Below are 13118 nucleotides of genomic sequence, written 5' to 3' on the forward strand. Positions count from 1 at the left end.
ATATCGAGTGATAAAATTAACATTTAGCACTTCAACATACCAATTGCACCTATGAAAATATGAGTTTGTCAACTCCCCCAAACTTAAAACCTTATTTGTCCTCAAATAATCAAGAAGAAGATCACAAATAATAAACTCATATGAAGGGTGAAATTGGGCTCTGCTTCAGATTCATATTTTAAAAACAACGGCATGGAATGAAAAATCAATCAAACATTACCTTGAGTTACTGTCTCGTGTATCACTTGGTTCCAATGCCCTCGCAGGTTTATGAAGTGTAATAGTTTTTTTTTTTTTTTTTTTTTTTAGAACACTCACTCTCAAGTGTATAGAAATTCAATAATAATCTCTCAAATCAAAATACAAGCAGTGTTTACCATAGGCTTGCTCAAAATCAAGCATCTCCTCTACTAGAGTGTGAATGTGAGTTTGAGATCGGAAAGGACTTTATTAAGGTTATAGCGTGGCTCTTTGGAAGGTAGGAAATATTTTGGCTTAAGTGGCTAAAAGAATAGGAAGCACTAGTATCCCACAAATTACAGTTACCAACAAACAACCAGTTCCCAAAACGCATCTCAGAAAAGTAAGGCTAGTGTCAAACTTCTTCCTGCCATCCTGTCCCCATTTATTTAGGAACCCAACCAATGACCCTCTAGACTTCGTCTAGCTTATACCTCCACTTTTATTTATTTTATTTTTTTTCGCCCAAAATGTGCTTCTGACTTTTTTTTTTTTTTTTTTTTTTTACAAGCTTATCACCTTTGAGGGTAGTTTATAGTTATTCATCATCGGAACACTTTTTAGGCTAGGAGGGCTGACTAGGGATTAAGACAAATATGTACACTTGTGAAAGGGAGAACAAAGAGGGCCTAACGTCATCTCCTAAACTCACATTCACTATGTAGACTTAATATGATCGGAAGCAAGTTCTAGAAACAACAACAAGCATATGATAGTATCACACTGAAATGAAGGTTCGGCTCAAATCTCACTGGGAATCGGCATTGAACAAGCAAACAAGCAATTCACTCCAAAGCAAATCATGACCAATAACACATATCCCCACCATTTTCACAAAGCATTTTCACAAGAAATCGTCGTAAGCGCCCAAAATAAACACCTCATAGTATGAATGATTATGCGATCAGTACATGCCCATATTTAAGTCCCACAGGAGAGACGTACACAAATCAAATAGAAAAACAAAATAAGACAAAAAGTTCACAAATCATCCACGGAGATAGCGGGGAAGGAAGGGAAGCACCACCAATCCACGTCAGACTCCCCCAAACTTATTCAATACGAATGAATGAATAAGTTTGAAAAGAAGTGGATGGGGTGTGATACCTCTAATCGGAGGGTGGAGGAAATCTCGCGTAGTAGGCGCGATAGAAGGCCTGCTCCTCCGCCCACCTGGCGTTACCTTGAGCTTGTAGGTGGCCTATTTGCTCCCCAAAATGATCCAGTCTTGACTCCTGTTGAGTCCTCCACATTTGGTTCTCCTCTCGGAACTGCTGCTGGTCGACGCGTATGCCTCGAATCCGTTCAAGTATCTCGGCCAGTTGGTTGCCTGTAGATGGTCGGCCAACCGGACGTCTCCTCTTTGGCTGGCTGGGCTCGGCCTCCTCTTCATCTTCTTCCGTGTTTGGATCGTCATCCTGAATGGGTAGGGGCTCGTCGGGTATCTCTGGGCGTTGGAAGTGATGTGTGCCCACACGCATTGGCCGCTGACCTGTAAATCCTTCGCCCTGTGGGGGGTCACTTGCAATTCTCGCCAGATGATCCTCGGAGTTCATCCTCCAGTTGGCCTGATAGGTCCACCCTCCAACCGCGGTTAGCTGAGGGGAGGGGAATCTGAAGAACGTACTAGGGTCTATAACAAAGTACCCGGCGCCCCTGCTGTCCACAGTGATTATGCCTGATTTCTTCAGAATGTCCCAATCGATTGACATGCTCCCCGAATCTGGGTGACGCTCCTCTATGTCAACTTCAAAATGGAGGGCCAAGCGGGTGATCACACCTCCACAGCATAATTTCCCACTTTTCTTCTTCGCATGTCTCTCCAAATGTTTGATCATATAGTATCCAGTATTGATTCTTCGATGGGCCAACATGCCCCATAGCATGAAGAGTATAACTTCGGAAATGCTTCCCAGTTCCTTATGTGCTAACGGGAAACAAACCAACGCCTTGGCCATGTACCTCAACACCGGGTTCCGAATGGAGTTGATTTTGGCACGGGATGGGGTAAAAGTAGGGCCTTGGCTAGACGTAGCCTCATCTAATGTAATGCGACCCCAGAAGTCGTGCCTGTTATAATCCTGAGGCTCTTCAATATACCCTTCTTCATTGTCATCGAGTAGCTCAAAGATAGAGTTGAACTCCGCCAAAGTGAGAGTGTGGGCGACATTGTCCAAGCGAAAAGTGATGGAGACCAATACTCTGTCGATGTAATTCACTTGGAGAGTGGATAGGAATTCCAAGGTTAGGGCCTTGTACGATCCATAGCGGTTTGCAAAGAGAAAGTTAAGGTGGCCCGCGTCCCTGAGCATTTCCCAAGAGGCCTGAATGCCCATATCGGTGAGTAAGTCATCCACCGGGTACCGGGACGGCATACTATCCAAAAGTGCCAAAGCTGCCCATCTGTTCTTCTCATCTCTGCTTCTTAAGGTCACATTCAAAGCTCGGGGGTTAGCAAAGTTGGCCATCTGAAATGTACCTGAAATCAACCACAACAAGGAGCCAACTCCCCCAAACTTTAGTCCACAATTAAAAGTTTATAAACAAAAACAAGGTGAACTAGGAAGATAGACTCAATTCCTATAACATCAAAATTAGGGAGATAGACTCGATCCCTATACCTTTCATCAAAGCACCCAACAAACCAATTTCCAATCTCAATTGCATTGATATCTCAATCATATAGGGCAAACAATCAGATGAACTTTAGAAAGATAGACTCAATTTCTAAAACTCAAATAAAACAATTAACACGGGAGATAGACTCAATCCCTACGCCCAAGCTCACATAATCAAATTATAACTCAAAACCAAGCATATTGGCATATTTCCACAAATTATAGCTAAAGCAATTCAACAATTCAACTATTGAACCATACCCATTCCTAATTGAAGGCTATACCCACAAGCAATTCAATAATTATAGGCATATTTCACATCTCAAGCACCATACTTATCAAATTCAACTCAAATGTTCCATAAACTTCACACCCAACTAAATGTCTAGCAATAACTCCATGAACTAGGAGGGTGGAAGAGAGAAAACATACCTTGAGTGTTTAGAAGGAGAAAAATGTTGAAATTCTTGTGCTCTTTGTGTTATTGACCAAAATCCACAAACTAAATGGTGAAACTCTTCCAAATCACAAGTTTAAGGGTTGGGTGGCGGAAATTGTGGGTGGGATTGAGAGAATATTGAACAATTTTAAGCAATTTGTGTGGTGGGAAAGAGGGGAGCCGTTGGTTATGAAGGAGGAAGAGAGGAGAAAGAAAAATTCGTACCTGATATAGATCTAGGGCTCGCGCAGACGGACCCGGCCGGGTCGAATTTGTGAACTGAAAATAAACCCGGCCGGGTTGCAGTATAAAACCATTCTCTGACGCGGCACTCCTACCCGGCCGGGTTGAATTTTTGAACTGGATATTAACCCGGCCGGGTTGCAATTTTAGACTACTTCCTGACCTCGACTGGTTTGCAAACGGACCCGGCCGGGTTCTATTTCTGAGCTAAATATTGACCCGGCCGGGTTGAACTTTTTGTGTGGTTTCTGCCGCCTAATGCATCTTTTCCTTTCCAAGCCTGCACCATACTCAAAAGAACAAAAGTCCCAATTCCAAAATACCAAAAGGAAGCCACTACGACTGAGAGTTAGAAAGATTTAACACCAGATGAAGGAGGAAACAAACACACCAAAGAAAAAGGAAGAAAAATGAAACAAGCCAAAAACAATAAACCACAAACACACACAAAAGCAAAAAAAAAAAAATTACCTACTAGGGGTTGCCTCCCCTATAGCGCAACTTTTTAACGTCGCATGCTCGACGTTTTGCAAGCTCATTGGGAGTGTTCCAAGGTGAGCACGAACACCTCCTCCTTTTGCTCATAGCTGTGGAACTTCTTCAGGTTTTGGCCATTGGCCGTGAAAACTCTTCCATCATCTCCTTGAAGCTCTATGGCTCCATTCTTCATCACCGTTTTCACCTTGAACGGTCCGGACCACTTGGACTTGAGTTTTCCGGGAAAGAGCTTCATTCGTGCATTGAAGAGTAGCACGGAATCCCCCGGGAAGAACTCCCTCTTCTCGATCATCTTGTCATGATAGTTTTTGAGACGCTCCTTATAGATGGAAGAGTTCTCAAATGCCTCATTTCTAAACTGGTCGAGAAGGTTAAGGTGGAGTTGTCTCTCCTTCCCCGCCTTGTAGTAGTCGGCATTGAATTGTTTCACCGCCCAATAAGACTTATGTTCTAGCTCCACGGGAAGATGGCAAGATTTGCCAAACACCAATTGATATGGTGACATGCCAATCGGCGTCTTGTACGCCGTTCTATATGCCCAAAGAGCATCATCGAGCTTCATAGACCAATCTTTCCTATTAGCATTCACCGTCTTCTCAAGTATCCCCTTTATCTCTCTATTAGCTAGCTCCGTTTGACCATTTGCTTGAGGATGATATAGCCAATCTCTTCTTCCACCAAGTATTTTTCAGAGCTACATCAGAAATTTCAGTTTCCACTTTAGATAAATTTTCAGCTTTTGTTTTCTTCACCTTCACTTTAGGATTTGATGTAGTCTCTTCTTTAGAAGTTGATCCACCACATGAACCAAACATCCATTGCGGTAAAGAAAAATCCCCAAATGTGGACTCAATTTCTTGTGCCTTTTGGACCTCTACAACGTGCACAGCTTTGCACTCTTTCTTCATAACAAGTTCTTCTTCCTCACGACTCTTCATAGCATTGTAGATAGATAGGATGTGACGTTTGTTACCCATATGAAGAGTGAGCTCTCCCTTTGCCACATCTATCAATGCTTTTCCCGTTGCAAGGAATGGGCGCCCCAGGATAAGCGGTATATTCACGTCTTCTTCCATATCCAATACTACAAAATCGACGGGAAAAATGAAGTCATGTACCCTCACAAGAACGTCCTCAACAATTCCTTTAGAATAGGTGACGGTTCTATCTGCCATCTGTAGTGTTATTGTTGTCGGCTTGAGAGTGCCGATCTTCATCTTTCTGAAAAATGATAATGGCATCAAATTTATGCTCGCCCCCAGATCACAAAGTGCCTTTGTCTGTCTGTCATTTCCAATAACGCATGAGATGTTGAAACTCCCAGGATCTTTAAGCTTGGCCGGTAGCTTTTTCTGAATTATGGCACTACAATTTTCAGATATGTTCATCGTCTCATAGTCAGTCCACTTCTTCTTCTTGGAGAGCACATCTTTTAGAAACTTTGCATATGTAGGCATTTGCTGTAACGCCTCTACCAACGGGATGTTGATGTGCACTTTTCTAAATATGTCAAGAAACCTAGAGAAGTGATCATCTAGCTTCTTCTTCTGCACGCGCTGTGGAAATGGGATCTTAACCTCAGCAGGGGGTGCAGGTATCACGATGCTTGCCTTGGGAGGCGGCACCTCTTCCACTGGTTCTTCTTCTTCCACCACCTCTTCTTGAGAGATTTTCACCTTCTCTGCAGGCAAGGTTGGGCCATCATAGCTCTTTCCACTCCTAAGATTAATGGCTTTGCAATCCTTACAGTCTTTAGGATTGACAATTGTTTGTGACGGAAATTGGCCAGGTTGATGCTGAATACCCACTGCCTGTGAAATCTGGCTCATTTGGTTATCGATGCTCTTCATGTGAATATTCAGGTCATTCACATTAGCTTCAACCTGCACTAGCCGTTTGTTGGAGTCCTTCATGCACTCTCCCGTTTGCTTCATAAAGGCCATTAACACATCTTTCAGCTCATCCTTCCTCGGTTCTATGATTTGGCCATTTGATACCTGGAATCCGGGTGGTGGTTGCAGGGCATTATTCGGGTTCCCGTAGGACAAGTTGGGATGCACCTTGTTCCCATAGTGGTTGTAATTGCCTCCTCCTTGGTTGGGGCGGTAATTGTTGAAATTTCTGTTGTTGCCACCCTGATGAACGTAGTTCACATCTTCGACTCCTTGTTGCATCTCAGTCCCAAACTGACTTGTTCCCATATACCCAAGCTTGTCAGTTAGAAATTCCAGCTGCTTGGATATTGCATCAATCCTATCATTATCGGAGGTGGATGCCACCCTATATGATTTTCCTCTGTCATTTCTCCATCCATCATCATTTGAAGCTACCCTCTCGATCACTTCAAGTGCTTCAGCTTCCCCCAATTTCAAGAGAGATCCTCCGGCGCTCATGTTCAGTTCACGCATTGCTTCCAGCGTGCCTCCCCTGTAGAAGGTTAAGATCTGTTGTCCCGGAGTTAGCCCGTGATTGGGGCATCTTCTCATCAGCTGCTTGAACCTTTTCCAAGCCTCCATGATATTCTCCTGAGGGTGCATCTTGTATTGAATGACCTCAGCTTGGCGTTTGAGTGCCTCGCTAGGTGGATAGTATTTCTCCAAGAACAGCTCCACCATTGCATCCCATGTGGGCACAGAATTAGGACCCATGCTGTCATACCAGTCCCTCGCCTCGTCTTTCAAAGAGAATGGAAATAATCGGAGGCGGACTTGCTCATCTGTGACCCCATTCGCCTTTACTGTGTTGCTGATCTGTATGAACTTGGTGAGGTGCTTGTTGGCATCTTCTGAACCTGTCCCACCAAATGCGTTTGCTTCTGCTCTGTCTATCAACCCCGGTCTCAATTCAAAGCTGTTGGCCGCTATCCCCGCATTGTTGACTGGTGGATTAGTGATCTGTCTGTAGGCAAATTGATTTTGCACGGGCACTGGCCTCACATTCTGTTCATCCAATTGCCTCTGCATGGCAACCAGCTGTAGACGGAGTTGGCGGATGACAGGATCCTCATTGTTGTTTTCCTCCCCGTTATCCATTAGAATTGGAGAATGAGGCTCGTACTGGATAGGTGATGGAGGTGGAGATGGACTGGGTGATGGAGTTCTCTGGATAGGAGAAGGTAGACGCCTGTGCGCGGGTGAAGAAACCCGAATCCTTTGGTTTAACCTTCTCTGCGCGTTCCTCCTTCTGTTGGATGCTTCGGTCTCGAGATCGATAGGCTCTAGAGGTGGACCTTTAGAACGCGTGTGCATACACCCTGAACAAGGAAACACATCTATTAGAGAACTCAAAAATAAAAATTAAAAATAAAGCAAGTAGAATCTAGATTAGTAATCTCAATTATTATCACGATATTAAGCTATAATGACACACAATTGTCCCCGGCAACGGCGCCAAAAACTTGACTCAACTTATTTTTACACAAGTGATACCCGCAAGTGTACGGGGCTAGTGTAGCAATTAGTAAGCAAGAGTATCGTATCCCACAGCGTATCAACTTAACTACCACGAACAAAGATTAACTACTATCTAGACAATCAAGAAGCGTTTGGTTTGTTCTAACAACTAATAAAAGCATATAATAAGCAAATAATAACTAAGAACACGGAGACACGGTGAGAAAAGATAATATGGAGAAAATTGCAGAACTCAAGGATCCGATGCACAATTCTAAGCTCTTATCCAATCGATTTGCCTTACCTTTTGGTGTCTCTAGAGTTACTAAGCCGACCACAATTATAGATTAAACCCCCTCCTGAGGTGAAAAACCTGTAGATTAGGTGCTAGGATCGAAGTCCCCTTCTAATCCTAAACTCCTAACTCCCAAAAGCTCGATTAGGTCAATGACCTCACTCAAAACCTCAACTCTCCCGAGTTATATTGTATTAAGGTGTGAATTATTCTTATTTCCGGATTAATTATTTTATCTCCCGATTAATCTAATTAATCCTACACAATCAAGTGGTGATCAAGCAATTGAAAGGAATAAACTCAAGAACAATCAAATAACTACAAGAGCAAGGCAAGAACAAAATCAATCGGATAAAAACTATGAAATTAGTGCATCATCACCAAGAATTCTACAAGAAAAGTTTAGCTACTCATGTTCATAAAGGAAGCCATGTTCAACACAAAGTAATCCAACAAAAACATGAAATAAAGATACTAAGTACTCCTGTGAGATCGATCTATGGAGTGAAGCTTCAATCTTCCGATGTGGACTCTTCAATCTTCAATTCTCTCTCTCAAAGGTGTTCTTGAGGGTATGTGTGTGTGTAGGGGCGGTAGGTGTGGAATAGAATGAACCCTAGGCTTCTTCTCCTCTTATTTCCCTTCAAAAATCGCGTTTTTAGCTTTCAGACGCGTCAGACAATCCGACCCGGCCGGGTTGTATTTTTGAACTGGAAATTCAACCCGGCCGGGTCACCATTTTAGGACAGTTGCTGGATTCTGGCTCAACCCGGCCGGGTTGTATTTTTGCATAGTAAATTAACCCGGCCGGGTTACCTGTGCGCGGCTTTCGTAGATCAGCCATATCTCTCTCATCCGAACTCCGATTAGGGCGTTTGAGATACCCACGCGAAGCTCTTTCGAAGACGAAGAGAATGATATGTAGTGGGTGTTGATTGGACTTCAAAATCTCTAGAAGAATTGTCTCAAACCAAGGCTGCTGCATATCCACCTATTTTACACCTTTTTCTACACATTCTTAACAAAAAGGTCAACATACCAACATAATAGAGAAGTAGATATAAACACGCCTAATAATAGACGAAATATGATCACATTCATACAAAACCACCCTCTAAAATCATGTAAAATCCAAGTATGTCAAATACTAGCACCACTTAGACATTAATGATCATTACCCAATCTATCAGGATTCTTGGGCAACGAAATTCCCTCACCATTTGATAAGTCAAAGTAGTTTTCAATTAATATCGTATGCTCAATGTTATGTCAACAATGATTAAGAAACGACAATCACCGAGACCTCGTCTTTCAGTAAATAGCCAAGAAAGACTTATCTCACTATTTGATCCTTTCAGTGCTATACCACACCGACGTCGTTCATTTCCTTAGGTAAGGAACTTTCGGACTGACATCGCAACCTTTCACAATAGGTAGTCAAAGCCTATCTAGGTTGTGAAACAGTTTTTCCTCTGCATGAACTGACAAGTTACCTACTGTGAACGCCGCTCACAACTCGTCTACTATGCAGAAGACTTAGACTCATTTTGCTTAGACTCATTTTGCTTAAACTATGTATTTAAATGGAAAACGTATTTCAACATCTCATAAATACATAAGCAATATATAAGCAAAATACATTGTAACAAAATATTATTTCTCATAAAATGGTAACAAATGGATAAAAGAGTTATTACATATACAAGCATTCGAAAGATGCTTTCAGTATACTAAACTCTAACACGTTGCTGTGGCGAGGGCGTGGGATGCCGCCACATCAGACTCCATATTGGGCACTGATCAGACCGAGTTTAGCTTTTGGAAGCGCATCATGCAGGCGTACAACGAGTTCAAACCTCGCGACTCCCACCCGCGTGACGGGGAACAGCTCCGCAAGAAGTGGTCTAGGATTCTGCCGGCGACCCGGCGGTTCGCGGGCATATACCAGAACAACCTGCTCCATGCGGAGAGTGGCCGCAGCGAGGCTGACGTGAAAGAACTTTCGATGGAGCAATACCGCACGCTCGACAATTCGAAGTTCACAATGTGGGAGGAGTTTCTAGTTCTCCAGGACTGCCCAAAATTCAAGGCCATCTGTGCCCAAGAGCAGAGTCAGGCGACGAAGCGGACAAGACACAACATTGCCGGGGACTACAGCAGCGGCAGCGGCTCGCAATCGTTCGACCTGAACGAAGAGCAAGCCGCAGAGCCCTCCGCTACACACTCTAGGCGCGCCCGCCCTCCGGGACAACGTGCCTCTATCAGACGCGCTAGAGAAGCCGGCGGTTCCTCCCGTCGATCGTCGGCGGCTTCTGGATCGCGCGCCCCACAGCCCGCATCTATACCTCCTTCAAGGGCCCCTTTTGCCAGTGCGGTCTTAAAGGATACCGTATATGTGCAGCTGGCGCACGAATTGAATGATGCCTGCAGCAAATACGAGACGGCAACCGACCCGTACATCAAGAATATATACTCCGACCTCATACGTCGGATCCAGCGCCGTCTGTGCTTGGCTGATGAGGGTCCTGGGGCAGCGGATGCCGGCAGCAACGAGGGAGACGTTGAAGGCGATGGAGAAGGCGACGGAGATGAGGAAGAGGAATCGGACGACTCCACCGATCAGACGGTGGCGGCGTTTTTATTTGTAATTTTTTTTTACGTTCGTTTTATAATTTTACCTTTGCCAATACAATGAATATTCGGTCTCAATTACCTCGTTTTGTAAATATTTCAATTCAGCTGATTTAAAAACTTCAACGAAAAAAGTAAAATAAAAATTGGTTATAAAATTTTGGGGCTATTGGAAGTGTCCGCCTATAGTGAGGCAGTGGAGGAAAAAATTGGGGCTATGGACAAAAAAGTGGGGCTGTGGACAAAAAAATGGGGCGGGGCGATTGAAAGCATCCGCCTATAGTGGATGCTCTAATACTACTTGGTTTCTGTGGCATTTTCGGTAATAGCGACTACCTGCACTGGAACGGAAAAATTATCCATCCGCAAAAAGATACTCCCTCCGTCCGTGATTAAATGTCCTATATTTGACCGGCACGGGTGTTAAGAAATTGTTTACTTTATGTAGTAAAGTGGATAGAAAAGTTAGTGGAATGTGAGACCTACTTTTATATATTAGTTTTATAATAAAGAGTGAACTACATAAATGGTACTTGATCTTTCACTTTCGCACATAAATGGTACTCCCTCCGTCTCGGCTAAGATGACGCATTCCTTGGCCGGCACGGGATTTTAGGAGTTATTGGTTAATGTGTTTAATTGGAGAGAGAAAATGTGGGGGTAAATATTAAAATAGAGAGAAAGAAAGATGAATATTTTAATAGGAGTGAGAAAAAATGGTTGGGTGTATTAATTGGAGAGAGAAAGTTTCCAAAAAAGGAAATGTGTCATCTTAATTGGGACAAACTAAAAAGGAAAACGTGTCATCTTAAGTGGGACGGAGGGAGTACCCGATCTTTATTTTATATCGTTTTTGGTACCCCGTGACAAAAATAACCCTAGATACCAAACATGTGGTTTTTTTGTTATGAATGATATTTTTGAAAATTTCAATTAAATAGTACCAAACATGTGATTATTTTTTCTTCCTTTCTTATTTCTTTTTTTTCTTCTTTAGTTTCTTCTTCTTTCTTTTTTCTTCATTTTCTTCTTTCTTTTTAGTATTTTATCTTCCTTTCTTCTTTCTTTTTTCTCCTTAGTTTATGTTTCTTCTTCCTTCTTTTTTCTTTTATCTTCTTTTTCATCTTTTTTAGTGTTTTATACATACATCTAATTGCATTCATAATATAAATCAAGAACAAAATACCTAATTAAATTAATTATTTAAAGTAACTAAATCAATTGAATATTTTTTTATTAAATTATTTTATATTCATTTTAAGGTTGAAACATCTAACTAAAAATATTCAACTTTTTATATCATTGTGAATTGTATTCACAATGTTAACATTTTTATTAAGGCTATATTGATTAGTTACTAAAATTTATTATAAAATAATAATAATAATAATAATAATAATAATAATAACTATTATTATTATTACATAATATTATACTATTCATAATTTATACTAATTATACTATAATTATTTATTAATTACTACTATTTTTTAGTATTATAACAATAATATTATTATAATAATTAAATACAATTATAACCATAATTATAATTAAGTATATTAGAATGATATTAAAAGATAAATTAATTATTAATTTATAACATCAAAATAACAATATTAATATTGATTAATAATAATAGTATAAAGAGTGAGGAGAATGAGAGGAGATATTATAATATCACTTTTGGTACTAATTTTATGTATGCCCAAAATATTTTCTATGACATAAATGGGAGAATGTATTTGTTTAGAGGGCATTTTGGGATGAAAATTGCATCAGGTACAAAAAATGTGATTTATAGGTACCAAAAACGATATAAAATAAAGATCAGGTATTATTTACATGCAAAAGTGAAAGATCATGTATTATTCATGTAGTTCACTCTATAATAAAATATGAGTGAAATGAGTTAGTGGAATGTAAGGTCCACATACCAAATATAGTAAAAGTGAAATGAGACATTTATTGGTGGACATACTAAAAAGAAAAAATGGGACATTTAATGGCGGACGGAAGGAGTACTGATATAACTGATTGGATGTTGCAATTGAGAGGAGTGTCACATCAAAAAGTAGTACCAGCATGATCCATGAAAAAATTGACAGTGATAGTCCGACAATCAATTTTCAAAGTTCCGTTCAATAGATTAAATATGTTGATAAACTATATATACTTGCTTGTCTTATAGTTTTTGAAAATTATTAACTTTCACTTGAAGCCTTTACCTAATCCAGTTTGTATTGTGCATCACAAAAATGAAATTAAAATAAGGATTCTAGCAATACATTTTGTCCTCTTTGTTTTGGTCAACTAGGTTTCTGTTTAATTTTGCAATTATCATAAGTGGAGTTAGTAAGTTTTTAACTACACCATCATGTCTGCTTTTTTAGTACCAGATGTCTGTTTTTTAAGTTCTAGATGACCTATGTAAGTTTTTAATTTCAACACACTTTTTTTCGTGTGGTCATGAATATATGCCAACCCTCTTGTCATGACTCTCCTCTCATGTCTACAATTTTGGCCAACTACTTCAAGGATTTCTTTTTCCAATTAAATTCAAATGCAAATCACAACTCATGTATCAAGAATATTTGGAATGAGTTCATGTTGACCATATCCAATTACTGAATCCATTAACTTTATAATAGGAATAATTAAAAGGGATAAAAATACAGTATACTATATATTTATTTAGACTTAAACAAAGGCAGCAGCTGGTTGCTATACAAAAGAAAAGAATTTGGAATAGTAAATTTGAGATA

The sequence above is a fragment of the Salvia splendens genome, chromosome 2 (genome assembly GCF_004379255.2).
Source record: "Salvia splendens isolate huo1 chromosome 2, SspV2, whole genome shotgun sequence".
In the NCBI taxonomy this organism is placed as follows: domain Eukaryota; kingdom Viridiplantae; phylum Streptophyta; class Magnoliopsida; order Lamiales; family Lamiaceae; genus Salvia; species Salvia splendens.